Consider the following 12,334-nt stretch of genomic DNA (forward strand, 5'->3'; position numbering starts at 1 on the left):
TAGGATCAAGTTTAACCTATTAAAAATAAAAGAATGGGGACCCACCTGAAATTGGCTTGTGACCCACCTAGTGGGTCCCGACCCACTAGTTTGAGAAACACTGCTCTGCACCTTCAAGGCAATTAGCAGCATGGGGTTTTCTCCACTCAAGAGCTCAAACAATGTTCTGTAAGTCTCTGAGGTTGGCTCTGCACACTGGGGGGGGGTGGCGGTTTATTGGGGTGAACGGGCAATTCCTTGGTAGTAAGCCTTATTCAATTCTGTGGGACTCACTTTTGGACTCACATGAAGAAGTGAGTTGCATTTATCAGGTTTCAATGGAGCTTTAACAACATTCTACAAGTTATGCAGAATGAGGTGGCAGAAGAAAATAGACCATGGGTTGTACCAATGGTGGACCAAAGGTGGGGGGACTACATTTTTGAATGCTCACTCACATAGACTGTGTATATTCCTGGCATTTAAAACTAGTATAACAAGGAAAGGGCTCATTTCTGACATGCAGGATGCAACCAACTTTCCAGCACTGAGGTAAGGTCAACAAACACTGCCTTACCTTTCCTTACCTTCACGATAGCCCCTTAACTGCAGGATGCAGCACATGCCCCACTGGCACAACTATACCAGTGCTGGATGAGACGGTGTGTGTGGGTTTTAAACATGAGGGACATTAAAAATATAAGCTTTCCACACCAGCTCTGCTGACATGGTACAACCTCCCATTCTAGGCTACTACTTCATTCAGCACAATGTGTTGAATATCTATAAAGCCTACAGAAATTCATTTAGATGTGCATTTTACCTCCTTGCTGGTTCATAGTCCTTCTCCCTTCTAACCACTACACCCATTGCTGCACTTTCTCTTTTCATTTCCCTAGCTCATTTCATATTCACTTTCATCACTGAATTTTTAATAAGTTTTATTTTAATTTTTTAAAAAATAAATTGTTATCAGAAAGACAAAAAAAATTAGAAATACAAGGCTGCCTCTGCTCTGTGTTGCATGTAAGAATTAAACTAGAATGAGGGCGACCTGAGCAAAGTCTTCATGCAGCCATGAAACTCCCTGGGTGGAGGTGGGTCAGTTACCATCTCTCCATCTAACTTACTTCACTGGGTTGTTGTGAGAGTAAACTGACTTGAGAGGAAGAACCATATCTTGTGCACCGAGCCCTTAGAAGAAGGGCAGAAAAAAATATAATTAATTACAATCTAAGTTGTATTAGAACTTGGAATGCTATAGAACTATTTTTAATTGTACCTATGTGAGCATTTTAATTGTTAGCTGTTTGGGAAGCTAATATTAGCTGAGAAGTAATGTGTGTGTGTGTGTGTGTGTGTGTGTGTGAGAGAGAGATATCTATACATAAGGGGTGTAGTCTAGGGTGGGTATCAGAGGAATTCAGTGCTGGGAGTGGTGATGTCATTAATGGGAGTACTCAGGTGCTGCCTTTGAAACAGCAAAAGATCTGATTTTCCAAAGGATCTGAGTTGAACAGAAGCATCAGGTTCAGAAGGAAGCAAACTAAGAAATTTGCCTAGGGCAGTGGTTCTCAAACACCACTGTTTTGGTTCTCAGTGGCTCTCAAACACCACTAGCACCAGGACCCACTTTTTAGAATGAGAATCTGTCAGGACCCACCAGAAGTGATGTCATGACCAGAAGTGACATCATTGAGCAGGAAAATTTTTAAGAATCCTAGGCTGCAATCCTACCACGATTACCATTTACTATCATTGTTAAAAGCATATATATAGTAGCTTGTTAAAAGTACAGATCTGTAACATTTCCCCAGTGCAGTCACGTGCCATGATAACATCAAGTCTAATATATTTTGAATTTTTTTTGAAATTAATGGGGACCCACCTGAAATTGGCTCGCAACCCACCTAGTGGGTTCTGAACCACAGTTTGAGAAACATTGGCCTAGGGGACATGAATGCTGATGGATGGTGGATAAGGAGGTGCAGAGATGAGTAGAAGGATGGAAGGAGGGGGTAAAATAAGCCTGGCTCAAGTCCTCCAGAAAGGAACATATGGGCTTGTTTATTTCATGTCATTGGGCCAGGTGCCCCAAGAGACATAGGCTCTGGAAGTAAGTGAAACTCATTTCTGAGTATAGATGCACATGACTGCAGTTGAATATATATATATTTTTTGTATTTATTTGAGAAGTTTTTAATTTCATCTCTCAATATTTATACACTTATTTTAAACTATTGCAACCCACTCCATAAGTTTGTGGGGTGGGGCAATGAGATACATCTCTAAATGAAACACAGTACAATAAATTTCAAAGGAGAAATAAGTGGGAGGAGAAGAAAATATGAAGAAATTTACAGTTGATATGTTTTGTTGTATAGTCTTAATGGGGGTATGGTTATGGGTGTGTGCGTGCGCTCTGGTGAGCCCCCAAAGTCACCACTATGCAACTGCATATGCATGCAAACACATCTAATAAAATGACATGAACATAGGACCTAGATCTAGAGATCAATCAGAGAATTCTACCACCATTTGCTGGAGTTAATTTATTTCTGTCTCAGTGCGAAGGAAAACAGACAGCCCAATCCTATCCACACTTTCCTGGGAGTAAGCCCCATTGACTCTAATGGAAATTACTTCTGAGTAGACATGCATACGATTGGGCTGTAAGACTGCAATCCTGAACACACTTACCTGAGAGTAAGCCCCACTGAACACAGTGGAACAGAGTGGAGTTTTAGAGATGTATGTTTCTGGTGAGTAAGATAGAATTACAGCTTAAGTCTTACTGAACACAATGGGCTTACTTCTGAGTACAAACAATAACAGTTTTCAAACACCTCTCTCTATAGCAGTACTTGTGGGTCAGTCCCAAGCCAATTTCAGGTGGATAGTGTAGCACCTAGCCCAGCTGCCATTGAAAATACAGAGTTGAAAATACAGAGTACAGAGCTGCAGTGCTCCTGATGGGAGAGAGGTATGGTACTTTGACCTGAATAGATGGAAAGATGGGGCACTGGAAAGAGGGGAGGGCTGTGAAGTTGGAGAAGGATCCAAGTCTGTGTTCTGCTTTGACTTCTGTTTTAATTCCAAGTTATGCAAAATAACAGCATGAGCACACTGTATAAGGGGGAACTTTGGCTAATCATGGCTTAGTTTTGAAGCATAAATTGATGATGTCACTTCTAGCCATGACATCACTTCCAGGTTAATGACATCACTTCTGGCGGGTCCTGACAGATTCTCATTCTAAAAAGTGGGTTTCAATGCTAAAAAGTTTGAGAACCATTGATCTATAGGATTGCACCATATACAGTTGTTCCCAAATGGTGGACCGGGACCCACTGGTACATTGGGGGGCAGGAGGTCTGGTCTAGAGGGTAGAGCCTCCGTTTGCCTGAAGATAACATCCGAGGGTTGCCAGTTCGAGGCCACTGGCACCGTGAATGGCGAGACCTTGAAGCAGCTGACAAGCCAAGCCGAATTATTCCACCTGCTCTTTGGCTGCCCTTTAAGTGAGGTATGAAGGAGCTGCTTGTCAGCCTGCGTTGGAGGAAACTGGAGGCCAGAATGTGATACCAGATCATAAAAGATCCATCTGAAATGTTGTGGTTCTTGAAAGACAGAACCTTCTTCAATTGTAAAAATCCCTACAGGGATTTAATACAGCCTGCCTATGTAAACCGCCTTGAATTAAAGTCTGAGGAGAAATCTGATGACCAAGAAAGGTGGTATATAAATACCTGTACTATTATTATTATTATTATTATTATTATTATTATTATTATTATTATTATTATTATTATTATTATTATTATTATTCCAACTTGATTTTTGGTGGGTCACCAAAGGATGATGGAAAGATCAGATAAGTAATTGCCTCAAGCCCTGAGGCTATTCAAAAATCAGCTCCTGCTGTTTGCAAACAAGTGTAAATATACAAAGATAAATATTTGAGGGTCTTTTTTTCTGGTTATTATTACATATACATAATTATTATTGCTTTCTAGATATCTCTCTCTTTTTTTAAAGTCTGGTAAACCTAGGTGGGTCCAACAGAGTGCCGTTCTAAAAAGTGGGTCGTGGTGCTAAAATGTTTGGGAACCTCTGATCTATAGGATTGTATGATAAGAATGGACAGCAGAGGAACTGTAGAGTATGCTGCCACCCAGGCCCTAGGAGAGGGGGGGTAAAGGGGGTGATTTGTACTTGGGCCCAGTGTCAGAAAGGGGGCCCAGGAGCCAAAGGATGGGGCCCAGAAATTTCCTGGGATCTTCCATTTTCCAATATCACCCAGACTCACTGTCCACCCAGGATGCTGGGGGCATTACCATGGGTTCATGGTGGCAACTACTACCACAAGCCATACACAGGAATGCATGCATTACTTGTCACATCTGGGAGGAAACTGACCTGCTACAGTAGCTATTTGGCTTGTGGATCTGCTTACCATGAAGGAGTGTAGAGGAGCTCAGCGACACAGCTGTGGGACTCCAGCAGCCGCAGAAGTCAGTTTTGGTGTACACAGGACACTTTCCATTCTAGTGTGAGCCTAAATACAATGATACCAATCTCCTGCAATGATTTTCTATGTTTGAAAGACTTTAGAGAGACTTAGGAATGTGTTTGGTTTTCTGTATTACTGTATCCAGCTACCAAAGCTTGGCGGGCAGGTAGACCTGGGCTCTGTATTGAGAAGACTGGTAGACCTGGTCTCCAGAGATGATTCCAACTGTTACCACTTTCCCCCTGCCAGTTGTGCCCCCATTCTGTCCACCTTCATTGCCACCCCCCAATCTGTTTCACCCCCTCCAACTTTGGGAAGGGGCCCAAAAGAAACTTTGTACCCCCTGATAAAAGCCTTCTCAGAGGCCCTGCTGCCAGCCCAATCTTGGGCATGCTTGCTCAGAAGTCCCTCTGAACTCGGTGGGATTTAAGAGCCCAATCCTAGGCATGTCTCCTCAGAAATGAATCCCATTGTGCTCAGTGGGGCTTACTCCCTGGAAAGTGTGGACGGCTGTAGCCTTACCCCGAGGGAAGCTTGTAGGAGGCTGGCAGCCTGAGCTGGCCACCCCAGTCCTCTTCAGACCCAGAGGCAGATTCTCTGCAAGCACCTTTCAGTTCGGCTTCCCCTTTAAAAGGCTGGCCGCTCCCAGACGCCCATCTTCATGAATGGAGCAGCCTGCCTCTCTCCCCCCCCCCACCTTCCTCTCGGATCTGGTTGAGCTCATCTGCTGCCCCTCCGCGGGGCCCGACGTGTGGTCCCCCCTGCATCGCCCAAGGCCAGCAGAGGCAGCCCGGGCTCTGGACATCAGCGCGCGCCTGCCTCGCCCCCAGCCACCCTTGGCTTGCCTTGCCTTGTCCCCCCCCCCTCGCAGCGCTGGCTTTGCAGGTGCAGCCATGGTAGAGGCAGCGAAGGGGGAGGGCTGCAGCTCGGGCAGGGGGCTCTCTTCTGCGCTGCAGCCACAGGAGGTCGCCGCTCATCGCTAGCCCAGCAGGAGAGCCCCAACGACGACGCCAACATTGGGACCCCACATTTCTCCCCGGATCCCACCATGTCCACCAAAGCGGAGCAGTGTAAGTAGCCAGCGGGGGACAAGGGGGCAGGAGCGCCTGCTGGCCGAGCAAGGGCTGGAGAAGAAGCCACGGGCTGTGTGTGTGGGGGGAAGCTGGCAAGGGAAGGCGCTGGCACTGTCCATGGTGCTGGATGCTGCAGAGATGAGTCCCTTGGCTACCATCCAGGGGAATTGAAGAGGAGTGGAGAGAGATCTCCCTCCCCCCCCGGGGGGGGGGATCTCTCTGAACACTGCAGTTGTAAGGGCTTGATCCCAGGACTTCCCTTGGGCATCCTCGACCATTTCTTTGCAGGGCCAACTGCAGTCTTTATTTTCTACCCAACGTTGCATATACGCAACAGGGACCTGTGGGCTGGGCAAGAATGGGTTAAATTAAAAAGGAGCACTGGCTAGCTATGAAAAAGCCCAGTCACTGTGAGGATTATATAGCCTTCGGATCTCTCTGTTTATTGGTGGAGAGAGAGATGCTGTTGTATCTCCGTGCATGGAGCAATAAAGAGATACAGAGGAAATGGAGGCCTTCGGCTTGATTTTGTGAAAGGGCCTGGCTTCATAGGTTTGATTCTGTTGCTCAGTCATGGAAATCTTCATGCTGGATTAAATTGGTCTCTTGTATTATGCAGGATCTCTCCCCCCCCCTTCCTTCCTTTGGAGGAAGCTTCTTTCTATGGAGGAGGTGGAGGTCTTCCTTCCTCCGGAGGAAGGAAAGCATAGTACACACAGGGCTGAAGCTAGAGGGAGGCCAGGATGTGCATTGCCCACCCTGAGTCAGTAGTTTGCCTACCCTTGTATTTATGGGTTCTTGATGCTTATCCATGCTTAGCCTTTAATTTTGCACACCAGTTTATATACCCAAAGTAATTGCTCACTTGAAAATAATAGTCGCCTGCCCACCTCTAGAATCCTGACTAGGGGCTTCAGTACACAGTGCAGTATATTCAGGAACCTTTTATAACAGCAACCTCTTGCCTCTTGCTCACACCCACTCTGTTGTTGTTGCTTTTTTAGACCACCTTCCCCCCCTATGGCCTTGCAAGTTGCCAGGGAGATAATATTTACATGCTTGGATAAATGGAGATGTGATTGGAGGAGGAAGAGAGGGATTGGCCGAATCAAAGAATACACAAGCCAGCTGCTCATAAGGCAGGCACACTGTCAAGGAGCTAAGTAGCTACTGAACAGAGTGAGCTGAACATTTCTGTAGTTTGACAGAGATTGAATGAGATGGTGTAAAGAAATCATGGCAACACCCAGCTGGATACATTGCTCAAAGGGACAATATCTTGTATCTCAAATACCCATAACTAGTGCCTGCCTGTCTTGCTCTTGAAACCTTCCAAGGAAGGAGACTGCATAGCCCCTCTTGACAGAATATGGTAGATCCCAAGTAAATGAATCACCTTCAAATGCTGAAGTGTTTCATCATTCTAGACTGACCTTCCTAATGTTTTCCATCTTCCTGCAGTATGAAACCAAGTGATCTTGTTTTGGAATGAATATTTTCCCTCCCCCAGTTTCCTGCCCTAATTCATTTAAAGAAAGATGGAATCTCTTATGTTTGATTGAACAGTATAGGAAGCAATGGTATCACAGGACACAGAACTGTGGAATCATAAACTGGGGAGGGGGCTTTATGGCTATTCCAGTATGCAGCCAAAATCAAAGAAAAGATGGCATGCACCAGAAGTTTCTAACAGACACCTGTCTAGTCTTTTCTCAAAATTATAAGAAACAAGATACACAACATCTCCAGGAAGGGTGTGGTAGAGCCGACATAACCAAATCTATTGATCAGATGAAGAATTCCATTGGAAATATGCATTACTAATTGAATTATGGTAGTGAGTTCTATTTACAGGTGACCTACCAAAAATCACAGGAACTGTACTAATGTTCTTGGCTTCCTCTTTAATCCACCTGTCCTTAAAGGAAAGAAAGGAGTTTACTTTCTTGTTTCACCCTAATTGTGCTATCGTTCTCCAGAAACGTTTCCCAGCCTTTCTATGCCAGTAGAACTCAACCGAATGGACATCAGGTAGAGGATCAGTGACATCAATTACTGCATTTATGTGAATTATAAATGTGAATTCATTTATTCAAATTCATTTATGTGAATAAATGATTTGCAACAGCTTCAGGCCACTTCAGTCGAAGATTCTTGTCGTAGGTGGGTGCAGAGAGGGTTGGAGAAGGACAGGGAACCACACAGGAAGCTTTCCACTCCGAACTATGATATAGGAAGAGTGCCAGTTGCATCACATATCAGAGGCTGCTGGTGGAATGGATTGTAGCAGGCCTGAATTATGGTGAGGTCTTTGATAGGACCACTAGTGCCCCAGTTAGCTCAGAAGTACCACCTAAGGAAAATGTAGTAAAGTGGGTAGCCTGGGATAGAAAACTTCTCTTGGATACAGATGCCTCAAAAGCACATAAGAAGAGCCCCACTGGATCAGGCCAAAGGCCCATCTAGTCCAGCTTCCTGTATCTCAGTGGCCTCAATTCCTATTTTGTCATTTTAATGAGAAGAAGCTGATTCCCAAAACTATTTGGCACCTGGTGACTCCCACAGATGTGGGTGGTCAGCACTTCTGAAAATCAGGTCATGACTCAAAATTCACATGACTCTGATTCTGCATTGAAATGGTAGGTGTGTGGCATCCAGTACTTTTAAGTGTGTCGGGGGTGGGTGGGTGGGGGAGATCTCAGTAGCTGGTTCAGCAATATGGTAAGGTGGTAATTAGATACTGCATTGACCCTGAATGCCTGGAATGGAGTTGCTGAGCCTGCAACCACAGCACTGGACTTGGATGCAACCTTGATGTTTTTCTTAGGCCAGGCAGCAAGATTTATAAAAACCATCTATAATGTAGTATTTTTAGATTTGAAGTATTAAATAGGCATGCAACTAAAAGAAACTCTTATTTAGCTTTGACAACTGATCTCATACATCTCTTTCAGAAGATGTTCAGGCCTTGGCTTTGGGTCAATCTCTGAAAGAGTAGAATTCCAAACTTGGGGAAGGGATGTCTGAAAATGTTTTTTGGGGAATCATAATCTAATAACTATATTTATCTTCCTTCATTTTTCTTGGAAAGCAATGTTATTTTAAAAAATTATTCTGCTAAAGCAGAATTTCTAGTAGTTTCCTCATTTCCTGCAGATGAATCTACATTACACTTGGACAGATTTAGAAATCATTCTTTCTTCAGGAAATCCTGGGAATTGTAGTTTTGTCTGTGAGGCTAATGAACAATTGTCAATGCCTTCACCAAATAGCAATTCCCAGAATTCTTTAGGGGAAATAATAACAATTAAATTAGTAGAAAACAGGTATGCATTTATAGTCCATTGTAGATTATGTGCTGTGAAGGATGTTGGCTCTAAAATATGACATGGTTCACCTCAACTCTTTCTCTCTCGAAAGAACTATAACTCCCCCAAATAATGTTCATGTCTGAAACCTGCTTTGTGATTTTCTTATACAATTTTTCAGTCATTTCCATCATTCTGACTATACAACCATGTAATAAATAATACTTGCATGTTTTTTTCTAGTGGGCAGCATCCAGCATTATGCTTTTGCAACTTGTCCAAGCAAAAACCATCTTTTTCATCCCACTTCTCCCTACTGACACTCATATCAGAAGTTCCAATCTTTGGCAGACACCCATCACACCTCAGAAGAAAGGGTTATCCAGATACTGGCCTGCATTGAAGATCTTAATAAGTGGTCAGGCTTGTATGGGAGGAAGAGGTCCTTCAAATACCATGTTCTTAGGCTGTTTAAGTCTTTAAAGGTTTTGTATGGCAAAGTGTGGTGACAGCATTATACAATTCAATCACAAGAGAAACCAAGCAGTGCTTTAGACAAGTGTGTGCGCATATAATGATATACATACAAAATGTATACAATGGAAAAAGCAGCCAAACAGCATGGTAGATGAAATCTATGCCTGTTCTCTGATGTGTTGTGCTGTCCTGTCCTCTAGGGGGTATCCACACACCAGAAGCCCAGAGCGACCAAGAAATGGGAGGGTGATGGATTTATGAGCACAGAGAATTGACTCCTTTTCCGTAATTTACAGACTGTTGCAAAGCCTGGTGTCAGCCCTAATCATTGCACCATAAGAACCAGAACTAACCAGCCCTGTACCTCCCTCATTTTGCACTGGTAGCCTAAAGATCTGTGAGCATTCCCAGTAGACATGCCATAATGGCAGAGACATTGCTACTTAATTTGGGTTTGATAGACTCGTGCAACAGTGCAGTAACAAAGCAGTGTCAAGTGAAAAGGTGTGTTCAAGATCACAAAGTAGGGCATTGTCCATCTCTTGTAATGATCAAGTCACAATCCAGATCACTATTTGCTCTTTTTAATTGTGGTATGCTTCATGATCATATTCTCTTTAAAATCCAAGCTGCACAAGCTAAGATTTCTCAGCAATAAACAACTCATTGGTTCTTATGGAAGAAAGCAGAAGCAGATGAACTGCTTCTGAGTCACCATCTACTTTGCCACTTGCTGGCAGGTGGAAACCGGGAAGACTCTGCAAAAAGAGTGGCTTTCTTCAGAAACTGCCTGTAAACATATTTGACCAAGGAAAGCACCATTTTCTTTACACCGATTCTTGCTTAGACTCCATCCTTGGACTTATTGTTTAAATATCAAGCATTACAATTTTATTTATCTAACAGCCCAATCCTGCTGAACAAGAGTGCTGGTGCTGTGGCTGCAGCACCAGAGATGGGTGTCATAAAAGCACTGTAAAGCACTTTCCAACACCCTGTGAGTAAGTGGTGCTGGTGAGCAGGCTTCTGCCATCCTGCAGGTACTGCATTCCACCTAGGGGTGTTCCTAGGGGGGAGAGGGGGACAAATGACCCAAGGTGCCATGCCTCTGGGGGTGGTGCTACCTTTCTCGCCTTCCCTGCTGCTGCTGCTGCCACCCCCATCCCCGTCCAGGAACCTTTGGAGAGCTGGGGAGGCTATGCGCTGCCTTTCCAACCCTCCAAAGACCTTCTGAGGCTTCTGAAAGGCCAAAAATTGCTACTTCCAGTTTTGGGGGGAGGGCAGGGAGGGTGCAATTCAGGCCCAGGAGGGGGGCAGGGATGGCGGAGCACGCCTCTGTCACATCCTGTCCCTGGGCCTGCTGGCATTACACAGGGCTACTTGGTTCTGCATCAGCTAAATAGCAGGGTGGGGTAGTACACGGGGTAAGGGAACGAATATTCAATTACCCCAAGGAGACCTCCCACGAGTCGACTCTAATCCAATGCTGGGTACAGCTTTGGCCCAGGGGCCCCACTGTGCCAACATTTGATAGGATGGTCTATAAATCTTTTATCCCACTTTTCATGCTAAAATCCCAAAGTGACTTACCAGCTTGGTAACTTAAAAATGAACAAATAAAAATGCAATCACAGTAGCAGCTAAAAACAGCAGTAAAACTGTCAAGAGTCTATTATGAGTCCAGAAAACAGTCTTTGCCGTTACGTTTGGTAACAGGAAAACAGAAAAAAGGGAATGTGTACTATGAATGAGATGCCACTATGAATAAGCCCCAGTCTCTGGTAGTCACTTCTTCCACCTCAGAAGAAAGGGACACCCAGAATTGGGTTCCCTTAACAAGTGGTCAGGTTAGTATGGGAGCAGGTAGTCCTTCAAATATTGTGTCCTAGGCTGTTTAAGGGCCTGATCCTTTTGGGCCACTGGCGGCCCTCCAGCAGCGCTGAGTGTAGCAAACATGCTGGAAGGCACACCTGTGACACTCACTGCTGGGCTGGCTTAGCACAAGCCTGCACTGAGCTAGTGCCAAGTGGAGACTGGTTACAAGCCACCCAGGTCTTCTGGCAAGTGCAGGTTTGTGGAGCAGTAAGTCGGGGTAGGCACTACATGGGATAAGGGAACATAACTTCCCTTACCCCGAGGTGACCTAATGCTGCTTCCCTGCCCCATTGGATGCAGCAGTCACCATTTCAGTGCAGCCCTGAGTGCTAGGAAGCATAGGACTGGGCTCTAAAGCTCTAAAGCAGTGGTTCCCAAACTGGTGAGTCACAACCCACCAGCCAGGGAAAGCCCTCTGGCCCCTTAAGGGATGGGGAGGAGTAAAGGCAGCAACACAACTGCCAGGATTGAGCTGCTGCTGCTGCTGCTGGGGAAGAAAGTTTTTTATTTTTAACTTACTCTCTGCAGTGGTGAGCTCCCCAAGACTCAGAATGCCGAAAAATAGAGATCGCAACCCACTTCCTGGTTGCAATCTCTATTTTTAGGCATTCTGAGGCTCAGGGAGCCCAGCTCTGTGGAGAGTAAGTTTTTAAAAGTTTTTATATTGGATTTTATAATTCCCATTCTCAGACAGAAAAATGCAAGGAGGGAGAAATGTTTGTCTCCTGTAGGTATGTGAATTTCTCATTGCAGGGAAACATTTTGGGAGAACCTCTTCTAAACTATAGGACAAGAGAGCCCTTTTAGCACCGTCCTCACCCCTGGAGAAACACAAGCAAACTTTACACGATGAGGAAGAACTTGCAGAAATAAAGCATGGCACTGCCATAGAAAATATAAGGCAGGAGTGCTCCACAGATGGGCACGTGCCAAGGACTCACACTTGTGCTCGGCCAGCTCCTGAGACAGTGAGGCACTGCTTCTGCCTCTGACCCACAGTAATCCTTACTGAGCAATTGTGGGGCTGCAGTGGCCATCTTTTTCCCCCAATGGCATTTTACAATTCCTGGATGTCCTATTCTCTGACATGGTGTCAGGTTTGGAGGTAT

The sequence above is a fragment of the Tiliqua scincoides genome, chromosome 1 (genome assembly GCF_035046505.1).
Source record: "Tiliqua scincoides isolate rTilSci1 chromosome 1, rTilSci1.hap2, whole genome shotgun sequence".
Taxonomy (NCBI): Eukaryota; Metazoa; Chordata; class Lepidosauria; order Squamata; family Scincidae; genus Tiliqua; species Tiliqua scincoides.